The sequence below is a fragment of the Somniosus microcephalus genome, chromosome 3 (genome assembly GCF_052327205.1).
Source record: "Somniosus microcephalus isolate GS21.2 chromosome 3, FLI_Smic_1.0, whole genome shotgun sequence".
NCBI lineage: Eukaryota > Metazoa > Chordata > Chondrichthyes > Squaliformes > Somniosidae > Somniosus > Somniosus microcephalus.
In genome coordinates, this window is record NC_140989.1 from 252,602,201 (window position 1) to 252,622,170 (window position 19,970).

The 19,970-nt window shown below is 42.5% G+C and overlaps 1 long non-coding RNA gene across 1 annotated transcript; it reads left to right on the top strand.

The window, feature by feature from the left end:
* The first annotated feature begins 206 nt into the window (after positions 1–206).
* LOC147121839 (uncharacterized) lies at positions 207–19,708 on the top strand. The gene is made up of 3 exons (XR_015075413.1): positions 207–408; positions 17,552–17,620; positions 18,390–19,708. It is a non-coding gene; the product is annotated as an uncharacterized LOC147121839 (long non-coding RNA).
* Positions 19,709–19,970: the final 262 nt, after the last annotated feature.

Here is a 19,970-nt window from a genome sequence, read left to right on the forward strand (position 1 = left end):
CCAGGGTCTCTCATCTGTTTCGTGTCTGTTCCAGGAGAACTTTCTGCAGACTGAAATGGTGATGTCATTTAAAATGCCGTTCGGATAAGGGCAAGGCAGGGGGAGGTGGGGCAGGGCAAGGCAGGGCAGAGGTTGCGATGCCCATCGTCCTATTCCAGCGAAGAGGAAAAGGAAGGAGAACATGTTTAACATGGAGATTTTAAGACTGTTTAATTCATTTGTCCGCAGGTTGCAACCATCTAACGGGGAGGGAGGAGATTTCATCTTAGAGATGATCTGTGGGCGGTGCACGTTGAAGCCATTTGCGTAGAACTATGGGCTGTGCCTCAGCCAAGCATGTCTCTACTGTTCAAAACGAGGAGGAAGCGCAGAAGGGCAAGAACTACCAAAATGGCGATGTCTTTGGGGGTATGTACCAAGGATGGCTTGAGGGGCATTAAAATGGCTGTCTTGACTGTGTTAACCATTGACTGCTTAGGACTACATTAGCACTGTTTGCAACGAGAGCAGAATTGAAACGAGCTAAAATACTCGTGGGAAATTTAGCGAATAACGCAGATGTATAGAGCTGAAGATGTGTGTTTTTATTTTATTATGATATATAATTGATCTGTGCAGTATTTGAAGTGTTTTCCAGACCTATATTGCCGCTGTCATGCTGTGTTAGACCTTGCCTCTAAGGTTGGAAATCATTAAATACCCTATTTTAACAAGACATGCATGATATAAAAAGGATGTTTTTATGTGGCTTCTCTGCTATGAGGGAGCAGCCAACCATTTATTTATTACTGTTAGGGCTGCTATGTGATATCTGACGTGAAGTTTGTGGTTTTTTAAAAATCTCTTCAGCTCTTTTCCTTTTAAATATTTTGCAGCAAAATGTAAACATTTGTCCTTTCCTGCTGGCGACAGGTTTTAACCGCCCATTGCTCTCTTTTAATCAGCTGCCAAGATGCTGCTTTTGCTCTATTGCTTCAAGTGCATGGTTCCCTATGACATCCTGCCAGGTTGAGACAGTGCAAGTAATCCTGGAGATTGACCGCTGATATTGCTGTCTTTGAAAATATGTACCAGACGCAGCAGTTAGAATTGGAGGGTGTTTCTCCCAACACCTGATTACTGATGGTTATTGCAGTTGTACTAGTTACAAAATATTTATATTTTCATTGAAAGCCAACTGTACGTTATTTGTGCTAAATGTGGAAGAAAAGTATGTTGATTATTGGGTGATTATTACTTTTTGTTGCACCTTAGCATAAAACTGAATTGCTTGTTATATAGAGAACGGTGAATGATGCCCAGTGGTGTAATGATTCCACCTGCTCTCCTCGGGCTGACTAGATAACTCCCAGAATCACAGAATCTACAGTGCAGATAGAGACCATTTTGGCCCATCGAGCCTGCACCGACACATATCCCACCCTATCCCCGTAACCCCACGTATTTAATCCCCTAACACTAAGGGTCAATTTATCATAGCCAAACCAACCTAACCCGCACATCTTTGGACTGTGGGAGGAAACCGGAGCACCCGGAGGAAACCCACGCAGACACAGGGAGAATGTGCAAACTCCACACAGACAGTCACCCGAGGCTGGATTTGAACCCGGGTCCCTGGCGCTGTGAGGCAACAGTGCTAACTCCCAGGTGATGGCCGAGCAACTTTGTAAAGAGAGACTTTTAGCATTACGCTGCTGACCTTAACATGACCTTAACCTGCATTTTTCATTTTGATGAAAAGGATTTTTGAGTTTTTTGTCAATGAAAATCAGTCAAAAGTGATTCTGAGAATTCAAAACAAAGTCCTTATAGTTTTGGTATCTGTTTGTGAAATCTGCCTGGTCCTATTAAATTTGGTTTCTGCTAACTTGTTTTTACACATGCTGGAGCAGTTGCAGATTGCTGTTTGATATGCAAAATGTCACTTCAGAGGCATTATACTCCTACAGAAATGTTTTGATTGCAGAGCAAGTAAAAACCCTTAAACATTTACTGCTTACTTTGTCCTGTAATTAGTAAAATCAAGGTGAAATACTGGGTAACATAAAATTGCTGGAGCTCAGGAAGCCATCATGTTAATTTGATAAACTTGGTATGACTGTGGAAGGTACCTTTTGTTCTCTTGCATCCCAGTTTTCATCTTCAAAGGGTGTAAACTGAATGCTATGTTCTCAGCTCGTCGGCTCTTGGTACAGTGCAATTTATGTAGAGTGCCTTCAGGAAGCTCTTTGGGCCATTATGAATCCCCATGTATGAGAGTTACAGCACAGACACTAGTTCAGGTTTAATATTTTCAGTGTGCTTTGTTAAGTGTAGAGTCTTTGATTATTTTTTGAGCAAGGAGCTGCTGCATTGTGTCTTGTCTGTTATGTTGAATAAAACTGTAGTTTATAACCTAAACCAAAGTCTTTGGTGTTTGTCCCTCCTTTTTCCAAAGTCTCAGATCATGAGAGGGCTAGTGTCATATGCGGTTAACTGTAATCAAAGTGGAAAGAAACCTAATAAAAATGTCAGACTGACTTGTATTGGATCACCTGAATGACTCATTGTGCTGTATCACTGATGGACAGTGTCATACTTTCATACGCCATTGAGTTTCTGAGCTCAGTCAGAGATGCCAAATAGAGGTGAAATGTGTATTTGCTTGTCGCAGTTAGTAGCTCCTGTCTCTAGGTCTGTAGATGGTTGGTTCAGGCACACACTAGGACTTCAGCACATGGTCTAGGCTGGTGCTCCCGTGCAGTGCTGAGGCTTGTTGGAGATTCCGGTCTTTGGATGAGGCGTCTGCATGTTGTGGCGGTTCAACAGTTGGACTGTAAAAATCCCATGACTCTATTTGAAGAAGAGTGGGGTATTTTCCTGATTTCATGGCCAATATTCTTCCCTTAACCAACATCCACAGCACACATTAAATGGACATTCACCTCCTTGCTGTTTGTAGGACATTGTTGTGTGCAAAGTGACTTCTGCATTTGGTGACACTGCAATGTTGACTGCACTGCAAAACAATTTGTACGTGAAGTGGTTTGGAAGGTTTCTGACTGACTAGGCAATATATAAATGCAAGTTCTTTTCCTTTCTAACGGTTACTGCAATTTAAAAAAAATCTATACAATCTCGTGGAATATTTCAACATGAAACAGACTGATTAAATAAATGTAGTGCTTAGTATATTAATACTTGTAGGGGAGGGGAGGGCAGGTTATTGGATGCAGAATCTGAACCAGGCTCCTCTCCCAGTCATCGTGAAAGCCTGTCAGTGGAACGTTGGGTGTTCAGGGAACAAACCATCCATCCCACCTATGCCCTGAGGAGGAGTGGGTGCATGGTCTTATATGGGGAAAGAAAGAATTACTGGTGATTTGATGCATGTTAGACTTGCCGGGGGCATTATTTCAGACATAAGGAGGTTGATTGGGAGGAGAAAAATCTTAACTCCTAGTGTTATCCCATTGCCAATAAAAAGGTAGCCTATTGTGTAATTATATTGTGATTTTTGTTTTTGTTTCAGACAACCATCTGTTGATCAGTGTACAAAGTTAAAAGTTAGTAAGCAAATACAAAGCATAAAAAGCAGTTGTAGAAACATTTTCGTAAAGAGCTAAGTGAAGTCGCTCCCAATGGCCTAGTGGGTTTCACAGCCTTGCAGCCATGGAAGATCCCAGGTTTGATGTCCAGTCTGTGTGGAGTTAGTTGATCTCAGATGGGGTGCTAGTTGGGAGTGCTATGATTGGTCTGAGTGGCCCGAATTTAGGGAACGTCACTTCGGACTGCTATCCAGCGAGTCCTGCTGGAAGTGTGCACATGTAAATGTTGGGAGAGTGCAGGATTGGGCTCATCTCTCAACGCCTCTACCAAGAGCCTGCCAACACTCTCAGTCTGGGCTCACCAGAGTAATGGCCATTTGGACCAAGAAGCAGAGGGTGCCCAATACCTAGAGAACCACATCCCGGTGGACCATATACCTTCAGCAGAGCTGAGCAAAAGGGGAAAACTGGCAAGGAATATGAATAATCAATTAGGCAAAGTACTAACAAAAAAAAGTTACGTGAAACTTAGAGCGTTTAAGTCCTGCGTGATACTGTTTTGATAGCCCTTCCCCACATGGCACTTCCATTGAACAATGAAAGGACAAATAGAGTTCAAAAAAAGACTTCAGAGGAAACTAGTACAGTACTTCCAGTAACAGTTTATTGACCAAGGTGCAGTTTCAGCACTGAGGATTTAGTTAGTAATGTCTTTAGGGGGCATGCAGTTGAATGTTCTGTACAGGCAAGTGATGGGTGAATTGCGTGTGTAAAATTACTTTTTTTAGGCTGGGAATTTTTTTTTGTCAGGTGGTTGAGTCATGGAGGCAAATTGTAATGACACCTCTCTCATTCAAACCAATAGGAATATGAGTACTTATCTGATGGCCATACACCTCTTTTATTAGCCAATGAATACATTATTTGGAAAGGTAAAAATACTTTTGTACATGGAAAATATAGAATTGGCATCAGGATAAACATTTTTAAATGCACGGGGATTTCTATACTTCCCAATGACGAGAAGTTTAACCAGGTGTGATCCAGCAGCATTCGCACATGTTAGCATGATTACACGATCTTTATTTTTCTTGTAACCTGAAGCATTAGCCTCACTAGCCCCAGCAAGCATTGATTCTGGCAAAAACCTCCAAAATAAGCCAGTTTCATCGGCATTGTATAGCTGTGCTGGCGACAAATCATGTTGCTGCACAATCCGATTGAAATAATCGCAGTATTCTTCTGCGGCGTCGTGATCAGCTGGTTTCTTCTCCCCGGAAATAATCGAGTCGTCGTATCCCGTGCCGTACCTTGAAGCACGTTAGCCATCCCTCAGAGAAAGCACACTTGTCAGTGAGCTCCATCTTTGCGTAGAAATCCTTTGCTTTTTCGATTAGCATGAGTCCGGAAATCGGAACACCCTCTGAACGCTTAAGAGAAAACCACTCACAAAGCACGGTATCCAGCTCTTCAAGCTTAGGCTTATGAAGCGTACGCCGTTTCTCTACACTCTTAGATGTCTCCGAGCTTGAATAAAACTTGAGCAGCTTATCCTTTTGCGAATTGATGTCGTAGATTGTCGACGAACCAATTTTGAATTCATTCATAATGTTGATACGCTTCTCTCCCCTTTCTAGTCGTTGGCATATATCGATTTTCTGTTTTAAAGTTAACACCACTCTCTTGCTTGGACCAACTTTTGGGATTTCCATAATGCAATCCAATGCGTACCAGCAGCGTGGGAGACACACAGTACTGTACCCCTGTAAAATGGCGGATCAGAAGAGACTACCGGCAGCGTGGGAGAGTCAGACTCCTGATACAGGGTTTTTGAGGTGCTCCGACTTCCGATAGCGCCAAGAGGCCGAGTAGTGGCAGTTTGGAGAACTACCCCCACTGACTAACTCGGCCACCGCGGGAGACTCGGACTCTGCAACATTGCCGGTTATTGAGGTGGTGTTTTCGGAGCGAGAATTTTGCCAGTTAATAGAGAATTCCGGATATTTAGGTGCCGTTTAAACGAGAGTTTCCTGTATAAGAGTAAAGAAGTCTTACTTACAATTATAAAGGGCATTGGTGAGGCCACACCTGGAGTACTGTGTACAGTTCTGGTCTCTTTACCTAAGGAAAGACATACTTGCCTTAGAGGGAGTGCAGTGAAGGTTCAGTGGACTGGTTCCTGGGATTAGGGGGTTGCCCTATGAGGAGAGATTGTGTAGACTCTGCCTATATTCCTTACAGTTTAGAAGAATGAGAGGTGACTTAATTGAAACATATAAAATTTTTAAGGGGCTTGACAGGGTTAATGCTGGGAAAATGTCCCCTGGCTGGGGAATCTAGAACACGGGGTCACAGTCACAGAATAATGGGTAGGCCATTTAGGACTGAGATGAGGGGAAATTTCTTCACTTGGAGGGATGTGAATCTTTATAATTCTCTACCCCAGAGATGCTCAGTTGTTGAGTATATTCAAGACAGAGGTCATTACATTTTTGGGAACGGAGGGAATTAAGGGATATGGGGATAGTGCGGGAAGGTGGAGATGAGATAGATCATCAGCCAAGATCTTGTTGAATGGCGGAGCAGGCTCGAAGAGCCAAATGGCCTACTCTAGCTCCTGTTTCTTACATTCTTATGTTCTTGATTTACAGCTCAGAAACAGGCCATTCGGTACAACTGGTCTATGCCAATGTTTATACTTCATGAGAGCCTCCTCCCACCCTACTTCATCTAACTCGTATCAACATATCCCTCTATTCCTTTCTCCCTCATGTACTTACCTAGCTTCCCCTTAAAAGCATCCATGCTATTTGCTTCGACTTCAACTTTAACTCTTTTATTTAGGTCTTGGTGCGGTTGGGAAAACTTGCTTACCATATTTTCCTTTGTTTTATTATTTTTTTTGTGCAGGTTTTTTTTATGTTTACTGAGCAATGAGAACAACTTTCCCAGTGGCTCCTGTTACTTCAAAATACTGCAGATTTCTGACACCAAACTCCAATGGTGCGTTTAGTCAGCTATTAATGTATGTTCCTGTAAATCGGCTCCACGGTATAGAACATTGGTTTTACGATGCCATTTACATGGATTATTTCTGTTTTTCTGCCAAAGCATGAATAATACTTTGCAAGCCAACAATGAAGCAAGAAAGAAAGAACTTGCATTTATATAGTGCCTTTCACAACCTCAGGATGTCCCAAAGTGTTTTACGGCCAATGTAGTACTTTTGAATTGTTGCAATGTAGGAAACATTGCAGCCAATTTGCACACAGCAAGGTCCCACAAACAGCAACGTGATAATGATCAGATAATCTGTTTTAGAGAACTAGGTGAAAGATTTTAAAGAATAGGTGAAAGCTTGAGAACATTCGCCACAAGGAAGCTGTGTAAAGGAAGGTTAGCGCTTCAGTGGGTAGCTTTCAAGTGGGCTCAAAAGATGGAGGAGCCTGCTTTTCCCTGAAACCTCTTCTGCATTGTTGCTACAATGGAGTATGTGCTGACACAAATGTTCTCTCGATGCCTTGTCTGGGATCTTGCTTTTCTTTCTGATGTAATTGAAACAGAGTCTTAAGCAATTTGCAGTGTACAATCATGCTTCATTGCCAAGTGGTTAACAGTGCAGCCTAAGTATTAACTGACTTTTCAAAATCTAGTGTGTCCCTCTCTCTCCATGTTCTTGAATACATGTTTCACATCAGTGATGCTAAAAAATATTAAATACTAAGATCATAATCATAATCATAATCAACTTTATTGTCATTGTTAGTGCACAAGTGCAGTACAACGAAATGTAGGCTTGCGGCTCCCGAGAGTGTACATTTAGATTAAGACGTTCACTAATTTCGTCATCCAAAGATTTATGGATTTTTTTGCCCAGCAAGATGTTCCCAGGCAGAACTAGCTAGACCACATGCTTTCTGCACCCACCCCCTACCCAAGTGCAGTAATGCTTCCTTCAAGTATTGGCATGAGAGAAACCATGATAAAAATGTTTGCAGCTATCATCTGCTTACATTCATGGATTAGTTGACTGCGATTGCTCTGTCTGAAAGGTTGTTACTATGGTAATGGATTAGAAGTTATTTTCCCCAAAAACTGTAAACAGTAAGCAATTCATTAGCCTGTCTTGGTAATCAGTGAACACCTAACACTCATTATGTTGGGAGTCCTATGCACTTGACAGGGACTGTTTGGCAGGCTGTCCATTCTGGCCACAAACATGAAGATAAAAAGTAACAAACACTAATTGATAGTCAAGTTTTAAACAGAAAGCTGCAAGGGTAAGCTTTGTCCAGGCTCAAAAGAAGAATGTAGGAGAGTAATTAGGAGTTACTTTGTTTTAAATCAAGCAAAAAGACCCATTGATGTGGAGAAGTGTAGCATTTCCATTGTCTTTGTACTGTTATGCAAAGCCATGTTGTACTGATTGAATTAAGTGAGTCAGACTATAGCTGTTGCTCTGTATGTTATGTTGCTTGGAAATAAAGTAGCATAACAATTCATATGTGACCTCGTCTTGCCAAGTATTTTCTCGATCCACCTTCAAAAAGATTGGAGAGACATGTGTGAATGACACATAACCAGTTCAGATCACAAAGGGGTATCATTATTGCACCATTAGGTTACGCTGTTGTATGGGTGGGTTCACTCTGGCATATAAAGGGCATGGGGTCCACTTAGAGGAGCAACTGATGTCTCTGAACCTGAGAAAATAGCTCTGGCAGACCCGAATTTGTAACAACCTCCCTTTAACAATTTGAATGAGAAAAGTACTGTGAGAAATTACCTGTATAATTGGTGATCTATTGCTTTCTTGTAAAGCATGTTGGTAACGGTACTTAATGTCTGAGAACCATTAGAGTTGACATGTCCAGTTCTGGTCACTGAGGCACAAGAGAGACATTCAGTTACTGGTGGCAGTGGAGTCATGAGGCTTATGCCTATTGTCAGAAGTTTAAGTTATGAAGAAAAACTGAAGAAATTTGGGCTTTTCTGCTTGGAAAAGGGGTGTTTGAGAGGTGATTTTTTGAGGTACATACGATACTTTCTGGATGGATGAACTAAAATGGGCCGAATGGGGTTTCTCATCTGTAATTATCTTGTGATTTTGTGACTTAACTGTCACGGCTGGTGTAAAATTGGTCAGGTTGAAGGACCAGAAACCTTAAGTTTTCAGATTCCCAGTTGGTTGGTTATTTGGAATATATTGATCTTCCCAGATAGATAATTGGTTAGATTTAATTTTTTTTAATAGCTTTTTTTGTAGTCGCACTACATTTATCACGCCATGTTACAGAGGCAAAACCATTTTTAAAATGCATTGTGCTTCTGAGCTGAAGCTTGCAACTGATGGGCACTTTTCAATTTGCAAAGTTTCCTCACCAAGCAACAATTGAACTCCAAATGACCTGAGGCTCTCTTAACTTAGATACTTGACCTTGTGATCTTAAAGGCATATAACTCCACCTTAACAGAAGAACAACAAATTGTGCATTACATGGTATAGTACTCTTATAAAGCTGCATATAATCCAATTTACTGTGAGCGATGACATGGGAGATATATTAAAATAGTATGAATGAATGCATCACACTGGCTTATAGATGCAAAGCAATCATAAAATGCTGTGTGCGTCTAGCTCTCAATCACAGTCCAATTTGCAATGTGCCCTAAATAATACATTGCATTGCATCATATAACACCCCGTCCTTATAAATCAGTAGATCACTCCACTTACTGTGAGAAATGCATTGCCTGTATTTCAAGTCACACACTTTGATTGCCTTATTCTTAATTGTCTTACTTTTTGATTAGCTCATTTTTTGCATTCATAAAATGCTAATAAATCGGAACATAAAAGTGCTACAACAAATCAAGCATCGGGAACAACGAAAATCAATCAATAAAACGAAATAGAGTTTGAACTAAAAGCCAGCATTTATTACCCTTCCCTAATTGCCCTTGAGAAGGTGGTGGTGAGCCACCTTATACAACTGAATGGCTTGCTAGACCATTTCAGAGGGCTGTGGGTCTTGAGTCACATAGGCCAGACCGGGTACGGATGGCAGATTTCCTTTTTATTCCAGATTTATTTAATGAACTGAATTTAAATTCCCCAGCTGCCATGGTGGGATGTGAACTCACGTCTCCGGATCATTAGTCCAGGCCTCTGGATTACTAGCCCAGTAACATAACGACTATGCTACCGTACTCCGCGCTCTCTGTTCACTTCCCACCTGCTACATGTTCACACTTCGCTCCTCTGTCTTCTCAACTCTTAAGGTCTCTAATAGTGAGCAATTGGCGGCACATAGTGTCATCAGAAATGACTGCCCCAGTGTGTCAGCAATGAGAGGTCTACCACCAGTTGGTGACTAACATCAAAGTATTCTGGCAACTACAGTAACCACCATCTACGCACTCTCTCTTTCCCAACATTCGCAAAGATTTATTTATTGTTGCCTCTAAATGTCACCGTGCCCCTCACCTTGCTTGACTTAATGGCAGAGAGCTTCATGCTAATAGCTCACGTCTGTGCCACTCACAATCCTGCGCCTACCACAACTGAAGTGGCTAAACCTCCCTGGCCACTGTCTGAGGCTGAACCCGACATTTCGCAACCTCAGCATCTTGTTTGACCCCTGAGCTGAGTTTCCGACTGTAGTGTATGTGCCTTAAGAGCCCCATATGTGCTGTAATGCCGGTAATGGCCACTCTGGCTATATAAGCCTGTATATTGTGTTATATCCATTAGTACCCCTCCAGACTTTGCTTAGTAAACACCTATGAACCAACTCCTGTCTTCAGTGTCTCTATCAACACACGGACACTACAGTGGCGACGAAGTGGAAACGGACTTACCTACAATTCGGCAGCACCTCAAGGACATCAATTCCTCTGGCATCCAGAAGAATCAAGAAGTGAAAGAAGCTGTTGTTTCACCAGCTGGCCAAGCTGGTGGCAGGTACTGCGGTAATCCTTCCTGGGCGTCAGGCTGGGGCTCCAGCGGCTGGCTCTACAGCTGGGCCAAGCAGCGAAAGCGGAGGCAAGCAGTAACAGACGGGGAGGGAGCACTCAGGAGACGGCCGCGGCTGCAAGCAGGTCGGCGTTCAGACCTACAGAGAGAGTCCGGCGGGAACGAGTCTCGAACTGTAAATAAATAAATAAATAAAAGAACGGAAACCGCAGGAAAACAGCGTCGTCATCAGCAGCAGCGGCGGGAAAGCGCGGGAAGCACCATATCTTTTCTGCAGAAAAGAAAGAAAAGAGCGGGAAGCGCCATATCTTTTCTAAAATGCCTAATTCTGGCAATATTGATGCTTTTGATAACGAGATCGAGGATTGGACCGCATGTGGAAAGAGTGGAGGTATATTGCACCGCAAATGGAATAGAAGATGAGAAAAAAGCTTCAGTACTTCTGGATCTAATGGGCGCAAAGACATACAAGCTGTTACGAAACTTAAGGAGATTGTTGATACCCTACGCTGCCAATTCGAGGCAGGACTGGCAGATTCGCTGTGAGACAAATTCGTCTGCGGTCTCCTAAGTGTAGGAACACAAAAAAGGCTATTTTCTGAGAAAGATTTAACACTGGACAAGGCTTTCAGTGCAAGAGGAGCTGCAGAGATACAGCAAAGGCCACAGGACTTCGGCACCCATGAAATGACATGGAGTTTCGAGAGATGTTATCGCTGCGGCAGATCCACCCATGACCAGAGGGACTGCTGGTTCAAGGACAAAGCATGCAGGCAATGCGGAAAGATGGAACACGTTACACGTGTGTGCCGATCTGGAAACAAAAAATCCACTGACAGGAAAATAATCAATGAGGAAAAGCACAGAAAGGTACAAATGATGACGGACAGTAGCTCCGAAGACCAGAAGAGCGATAGCGACTCCGGGAACAGGAGACTAAGCTCTCTCAAATTACATAATGTAATTGCCAAAGAAGATTACCAGACCATTTGGGTTACCCTCACAATAGCAGGGTCCCCAGTTAAAATGGAGCTAGATACAGGATCAGCTCTGACCGTCATAAATCGACGGGATTACGAGCGGCTATTTCCGCATATACCTTTAAAAGACACATCCATTATCTTGAAAACATATACGGGGCAGAAAGTATACCCCAAAGGAAAAATAAGGGTGCCTGTTGTATACAACGGCAAGGAAATACAGAAGTTGTATTTATACATTCTACAAGATGGTGGTCCACCGCTGTTGGGACGTGAATGGATCAGGAAAATACGTTTAGACTGGCACTCCATTCAGGCACTGACGGTGACCAGTAAGGAAAAAAATGATGATGACGTCATACCTGAACGATTAAAAGACATCTTGGCCAACGCCAAGGATGTGTTTCAAGAGAAACTAGGAACCTTGAAAGGCATCACCGCCTCAATAAAAGTGGAAGATGCAGCAATTCCCAAGTTTTTTAAGGCAAGACCGGTGCCATACGCAATTCGTCCAGCAGTCGAGGCAGAGCTGGAGAATTTGGAAAAGGCAGGCGTATTATCTAAAGTAGATTGGTGCGAGTGGGCAACACCCATCATCCCAGTCATGAAGAAAGCATTGAAGAATGATAAATCTGAAGAACAGAGAAAAATTCGCATCTGTGGGGACTTCAAGGTGACTGTAAACCCGGTCCTTCACACGGTACAGTATCCTCTTCCGAGGATAGAAGATATTTTCGCCTCACTATCTGGAGGGAAACGTTTCACCAAAATTGACTTGGCACAGGCATATCTACGGATGGAGGCTGAAGAGGCCTCTTTATAAAAAAAAAAAAAAAAATATCTCACGATAAATACACACAAAGGTCGGTACCAGTATAATCGACTTGTTTTCGGAGTAGCATCCACTCCAGCTATCTGGCAAAGAGCTATGGAGCAAGTCCTCCAAGGGATTCCGGGGATTCAATGCTACCTAGACGACATCCTTGTAACAGGAGAAAACGACAACGAGCACCTAGGCTGAGAGAACGGGGCCTACGAGCAAATCGCCCCAAGTGCGAATTTTTCCAAAATCAAATATCATATTGTGGCCACATAATAAATAAGGAAGGGTTGCATAAGTCACCTGAAAAAATTGAAGCGGTCATAAAAGCCCCAGCACCTGAAAATGTTTCACAATTAAGGTCGTTCCTGGGATTAATAAATTACTATCATAAATTTTTACCGAACTTGTCAACTCTTCTACACCCTCTTAATGAACTGCTACAAACAGGAGTAATTTGGAAATGGAATGAAGACTGCAAACGTGCCTTCCATAAATGCAAAGACTTAATCACATCCAAAGAAGTTTTGGCTCATTACAACCCATCACTGCCAATCGGACTGGCGTGCGATGCATCCCCTTATGGCATAGGAGCAGTATTATCGCGTAAATTCCCTGATGGCTCGGAACGGCCGATAGCTTTTGCGTCGCGCTCATTGAACTCAGCTGAGCGTAACTATGCCCAAATCGACAGGGAAGCACTCAGCCTGGTATGGGGAGTAAAGAAATTCAACCATTACCTACACGGACAAAAATTTACCTTGTTGACTGACCATCAACCCCTCATCTCCATATTCAACCCTAAAAAGGGTGTTCCCATTATGACAGCGCAAAGGCGACAGAGGTGGTCCCTTTTTCTAGGGGCACACCAATACAACATAGAATACAAAGGATCAAAACAGCATGGGAATGCTGACGGTTTATCGCGCCTACCGTTGCCAACGGTAGAAGAGGCACCTACAGTAGACCCAATGGAGATGTTCCACTCTACCATAGTGGAATGTCTACCAGTAACAAATTCTGCCATTGAAAGAGAAACGAGAAATGACCCGACTCTTTCATGGGTCTACGATTTAACAGTGAAGGGATGGCCAGCACATGGCGAACCACTGTTGCCAGCATTCTCGCAAAGAAGAGAACAGCTGTCAGTGTGCCGAAGAACCTTGATGTGTGGATCCAGAGTGGTGATTCCACCCAAACTCCAGGATAAAGTGCTAAAGGAGCTTCACAAGGGGCATCTGGGTGGAGTGAAAATGAAGAACCTAGCCAGGGCGTTTGTATGGTGGCCAGGTATCGATGGAGACATCGAAGAAATGACCAAGAGCTGCCTAGGATGGCAGAAGGTCCAAAATGCTCCACCACAAGCCCCTCTACATCCATGGGAGTGGCCCTCATCTCCCTGGCAAAGGGTACACATCGACTTTGCTGGTCCATTTATGGACTCAATGTTCTTAATCGCGGTTGATGCACACTCCAAGTGGCCGGAGGTAATAAAGATGCCCTCCACCACCACGGAAAAAACCATTACAGTATTAAGGACCATATTTGCCAGGAATGGGCTGCCGGAACAGATCTGTTCTGATAATGGACCGCAATTTGTGTCTGAAGAATTCAGGAAGTTCTTAAAAAACAATGGGGTTAAGCACTACACGTCCGCCCCATACCATCCCGCCACCAATGGATTGGCTGAAATGTTTGTCCAGACCTTCAAGAAGGCCATAAAGGCCATGGGTAATGAAGACATAAAACTTCAGCACAAGGTGGATAACTTCTTGTTCGCATACAGGAATGCAACACATATGGTTACCAACCAAACTCCCACCATGATGTTCTTCAATAGAAACCTAAGATGCCGGCTGGATTTGGTCAAGCCCCACATCAGAAGGGACGTGGAGAACCGGCAGTTTCAAGGCATGAATGAAAGGCCAACTAGAACCTTCCAGATAGGTCAACAAGTTTTGGCCCGGGACTACCGTACCGAGAAATGGCAGCCTGGAACTATCTGCACATGACTACGACCACTGATGTGTACCGTGGACATCGGAGAAAGCATAATAAGGCGCCATGCTGACCAAATCATAGTCATCCGAAAAGGGACAACCTACACCACAACTCTATACGCCGAACGATGAAGTAGAGATACCCATATCTACTTCCGATCCGGTGATACTGGAACCCGATTAACCCGACACTGGCATTCAAGCCGAATCAGCCTTGCCAAAAGAACCTACTACACCACCTGAAACTACTACACCACCGAGGCATTATCCGGACCGAGTCAGGAAGCCTCCTGAGAGACTGACTTATAATTAATTAACTACAGCAATGTGTATATTATTTTTCTTATAACATGTAATACTCAAAATATGATGTACTGGTTAGCTAAAAGGGGAGGAATTGTCGTGTATGTGCCTTTAAGAGCCCCATATGTGCTGTAATGCCGGTAATGGCCACTCGGGCTATATAAGCCTGTATATTGTGTTATATCCGTTAGTACCCCTGCAGACTTTGCTTAGTAAACACCTATGAACCAACTCCTGTCTTCAGTGTCTCTATCAACGCACGGACACTACACCGACCCCATATCCTCCCCATCACCAAATCTGCCTACTTCCACCTCCGTAATATCGCTCACCTCCACCCCGCCTCAGCCCATCTGCTGCTGAAACCCTCATTCATGCTTTTGTTACCTCCAGATTTGACTATTCCACTGCTCTCTTGGCCGGCCTCCCACCTTGCACTTTCTGTAAACTTCAGCTCATCCAAAGCTCTGCTGCCTGTGTCCTAACTCGCACCAAGTCCCGTTCACTCACCACCCCTGTGCTCACTGACCTACATTGGCTCCTAGTCCAGTATTGCCTCAAATTTAAAATTCTCATCCTTCAAATCCCTCAATGGCCTCTCCCCTCTCTATCTCTATAATCTCCTCCAGCCCTACAACCCTCTGAGAACTCGATGCTCCTCCAATTCTGGCCTCTTATGCATCCCCGATTTCCTTCACCCCTCCATTGGCAGTCATGCCTTCAGCTGTCTAGGCCCTAAGCTCTGGAATTTCTTCCTTAAACATCTCCAACTCTCTGTGTCTCCACCGCTCTACCTCTCTCTCCTCCTTTAAGAATCTCCTTAAATCCTACCTCTTTGACCAAGCTTTTGGTCACCTGTTCTAATATATCCTTGTGACTCGGTGTTCACTTTTGTTTAATAACAATCTTGTGAAGCACCTTGGGATGTTTCACTATGTTAAAGGCGTTCTATAAATGCAAGTTGTTGTTGTAAAGAATACACAGCTCCATCAGTTACAGCTAACTGCTATACGGCTCCCAGTTTGCCCAACTACCACACTTACTGATGTGAGGCAGGACAGTGGTTCTCAGCCTGCCTTATTCCCAGCTGCTGCATGTGTGGATATATATATCCCCAGTGCTCCCACACCTTGGGACCCCTTTCCCTCATCCTATTCCACATTGCTGCCATTGCCTGGTACCCCTTTCCATCAGTGCTGCCTAACTCTGGGTGCCCTTGCCCTCATGTCCTCCTCACCAGTGTTGCTAGACCCTATGCACCAAATCCCGTGATGGCTGTCTTGGAACCCTCACTGTAAGCTCCTGGAGCAACCCCTCAATGCTCCCAAATCCCATGTGTTGCTAAACTCCAGGATACCTATTACAGTGCTGCCAAGTGCTAGGACCACCCCACCTCCCAGTGTTAATCAAAGCACAGAACCCCTCAAAGTGCTACTAAACCCGTGCCCGTTTCTGAGTGTTGATAATTGCCAGATACCTACTTTCAATCTGCTCCATCTTGCCTATGAAATTACCCTGTATCCTGGGCTTTAAAAAGTATGAAATTAAAAATGATGTAGGCAAAGGAACATATAATAGTCAAGGCAGTTTTCATTGAAAAATAACTAATTTCACAATTTGATTCTCAAAACATGAGTAAAATCCCAGAATACCATGAAATACAAATCGAATTTGGAATATTCAGTCACAGTAAATCAGCGGCTCTGATAATGCATTGTGAATTACATGACACAATACCCATGTTGCTTTCAGTGTACCCTCTGACTCACTGAGCAATGCTATGGGAGATTGCTAGTCGTGTAAAATTTGTGCATTTGTGTGTAATTTCTGTCACACTTCAGATGTCAACATGGCAAATTATATGCAAACTTCTTGCAGATAATTGGTTAAACTTTGAGTTTGTAAAACAACAAATCAGAGATCTGATATATCTACCAGTTTAAAAAAAAAGCAGAGACTGAACCAATCAAATCACTCAAAGAATTCAAAATCCTTTGAGCCGTTCTAACTGAAGTATCATAACATTGAAAATAAGGCTTGTAACATAATAACAGATCTAAATAGTCTACATTTATCACAATAACTTGATTAAAATAAAGCCTCTGAAAAGCTGAGAGTTGAGTTAATACTCTTCCTAGAACTATCACTCGGTTAATTGAAAAGAGTTAAGAACTAAACCAGTGTCTGCAGTTCCTAAGATGTTGAGAGTGCGGACTGTGGAGAAAGCCCAGCATTCATCAGCATGTTACTTTCTTATTGGAACAAATTCATATGTGAACCAACCAGCTTCAAGAAATTTGCCTACAGTAAATTGGAGGCACAGGAAGTGAGAGATGAGGGAGAGGAATTGTATACACATTGTACCGTTTCAGTTATAGATGAGTGAATCTGGTGTGGCACAGATTACATTGTGAGTAGAATTGCTGTTCTCTTCAGAATGGAAACGTTATGCCCTGTTAAATAGAATGCAGGTGTGTGCTACTTTCAGCCATCTGTGTTCTCAAAATGAATGCAGGGGTTGGGTGCAGGTAAGGCTGCAAGTCAGAACCTTGGCTTGGTTTGTTTGACATGTCAAAAGGCGAGCTGGAGCCGAGGAAGCTGAAACATGGCATTTTAAGAATGCTTTGCATCTGAAAGAGAGGGAGCTGAAGGGAGGAGGTCACAATTGTAAATTATCTTAATTATAAGAATCATTGTGGGTGATTTTAACCTAACCTGCTCAGTGAGAAATTGACGGGATTGGATCAGGCGCCGGATTTACACCCCCTCCCCATTTTACTTTCCATTGAGGGCGGTGGAAAGTAAAATCGAGTGGTGTATAAAACAGGCGGGTTGGGTTAAAATTAACCTTATTTAAAATATTTATACTTTCATACATCCATGCCTAGCTCTCAGAACTGTTCAACTGTGTTTTAGTTTGTTTTAATTTACTTGGTGTACTATAGCTGCTGAGGAAGTGAAAGCCATGGATTAGGGTCTGCAGTCAATCATGCACTAGAATTGGCCAAACACGGGTAAGTAAAATAAGTGTGCATATATTAGAATATAATTGGGGTATAATTATAATAAATTTGACTGTGATTAAGAGTGACTAAGAAGGGTGAATGAGCAGTTTGATAGAAGTAAATGCTGTACTAATAGGAATTTTGTGTAGGACAAGACTTTTAATATATTAAACATAGATATATGAAATATTCAGCCGGTCAGTCAACATCTGAAAATTTGAGATTTAGTGGAAGATTTTTTCGTTTCATATTTTTTGACATTTGAGCTTTTTATTTTATTTTTCTCTGAGTATATATGGTTGTCTTAGTCCATTTTAAAATATTGCATTGTACAATTATTTGGCTTATTAAAAATTTGAATAGCTTGTTTTATAGCTACTCAGACAGTGCTATGATTGAACTGTTTATGTATTTTACCAGATCCAGTAGAGCGCTGGGTTTCTTATGTTTAATAATAATGTCTTATTTTATCCAAAGGCTATTTTCAGATTTGAGGTCTGAAGTATAGATTGCCTCAGAAGATACAGATAAATCTCTGCCTAGTTTAACACATTATGTTTGATTTATAAATCTAGAAACTTTTTATAGTTGGATGATTGAACTGTTGACTGTTTGGTGGGGCATATGTGAAAGGCTCTGTAACACTAATTTAAAAATTTGTATTCAGTCATTTTTATGGTTTTTTTTGCTCAGCAAAGTGATGAATGGTTGTTCTGGAGAAAGTATCTTTTTTCTTATCCATTCAAAATACTAAGCACTGATTTTTTTTCATTCTCAGGATGTGGGTGTCGCTGGCATGGCCAGCATTTATTGCCCATCCCTAATTGCCCTTGAGAAAGTGGTTGTGAGCCACCTTATTGCACCACTGCAGTCCGTGCGGTGAAGTTACTCCCACAATGCTGTTAGGCAGCGAGTTCCAGGATTTTGACCCAGCGACGATGAAGGAACGATGATGTATGTCCAAGCAATAGGATGGTGTGAGACTTAGAGGGGATCTTGGAGGTGTTGGTATTCCCATGCACCTGTTGTCCTTGTGCTTCTAGGTGGATGAGGTCACGGGTTTGGGAGGTGCTGCTGAAGAAGCCTTGGCGAGTTGCTGCAGTGCATCCTGTAGATAGTACACACAGCAGCCACTGTACACTGGTGATGGAGGGGGTAGATATTTAGGCGAGATTGGTATTATGCAGCTTAAATCTTTCTAAACTCCCCAACGAGCCCTACTGAAGAGCACCATCTATTACACCAGTGACAATTCTGTTTACCATCAACCAATCTGTCCTGGTGCCCTCTACGTGGCTTGTCTGGATTCTAAATTCAGTATCACTGCTACTGGAGCCCTAAAGTGTATCAGTGTAAAATCCTATTAATTTTTGTATGGTGGAGTGCAGCACTTGTGTGGGACATTAATTGGGAAACAAATCTCAAATCTTTGTAGTTTGCTGCCTGGAGTTTCTGCTAGAACAGAATGTTTTGAGAAAATGTGATTTTTTTTTTTCTTAACTTGGAAGAAGTTTTCTACAAGAGCCATTAGTGAGTGTGTGTATGTGTGTGTCTCTTTTGCCTCTCCAAGGAGATTACATGGGGAGGTGCCTGGTCATGAAGCTCCAGCCATTATGGGGTGTGGGGCAGGCTTGATGCTGGTCTTTTCCTGCCTTTCAGTTTTCTGTGTCTGTGTGTATAGCAAACCTGCTAATTTTGTTGAGGGGGAGAAGTGCACCTCTGCTGCATGGAATCATAGGCTCTTTTGTTCGGATTGTTAGTGTGAACACATCTCTCTTTTAAATCTGAAATATATTGGCTGGTTCCAACCTCCTTGCCAAACCACTGCTTACGTAATGAGCAAATCCATCTCAATTTAGCAAGATTTAAGGTGATGTTTTCTGAAATTTCTGTCTGTTATTGGTTCAAAGAAATTACAGATGCCGGATTTCAAGTGATGAATTCAACATTCCCTTTCTCTGCGTAACCTGTTCAGCCTGTCGGCCAAGTTTTTGAAACCAAATTACCAGTTGAAGACATATTTATAGAGTATGTTATGTAGCCAACAAATCATTCGGCAGCCATGACTGAACCCAACTAAAAATATTAGTGTGCCAATCTGTTTATTACCTCCGTTCTAGAACTCCTGATCCAATTGTAACACTGATTATGTAGATTTCTGATTAAAGTAGTCCTATTGTTGCTGTATAGTTTTCTGATGCTCAGACTACTAAATCCGTGCAGCCTACTTTATCATTTCACTCACACACGCACTGACATGATTTAAAAGTCAATTTTTTTTTGTGAAGGAGTGTTTCAATTGGTTTCTTTTGATTTCTGAATGAGTAATCAAATCAGCTGTGGTGCAAAGATTTGTCAG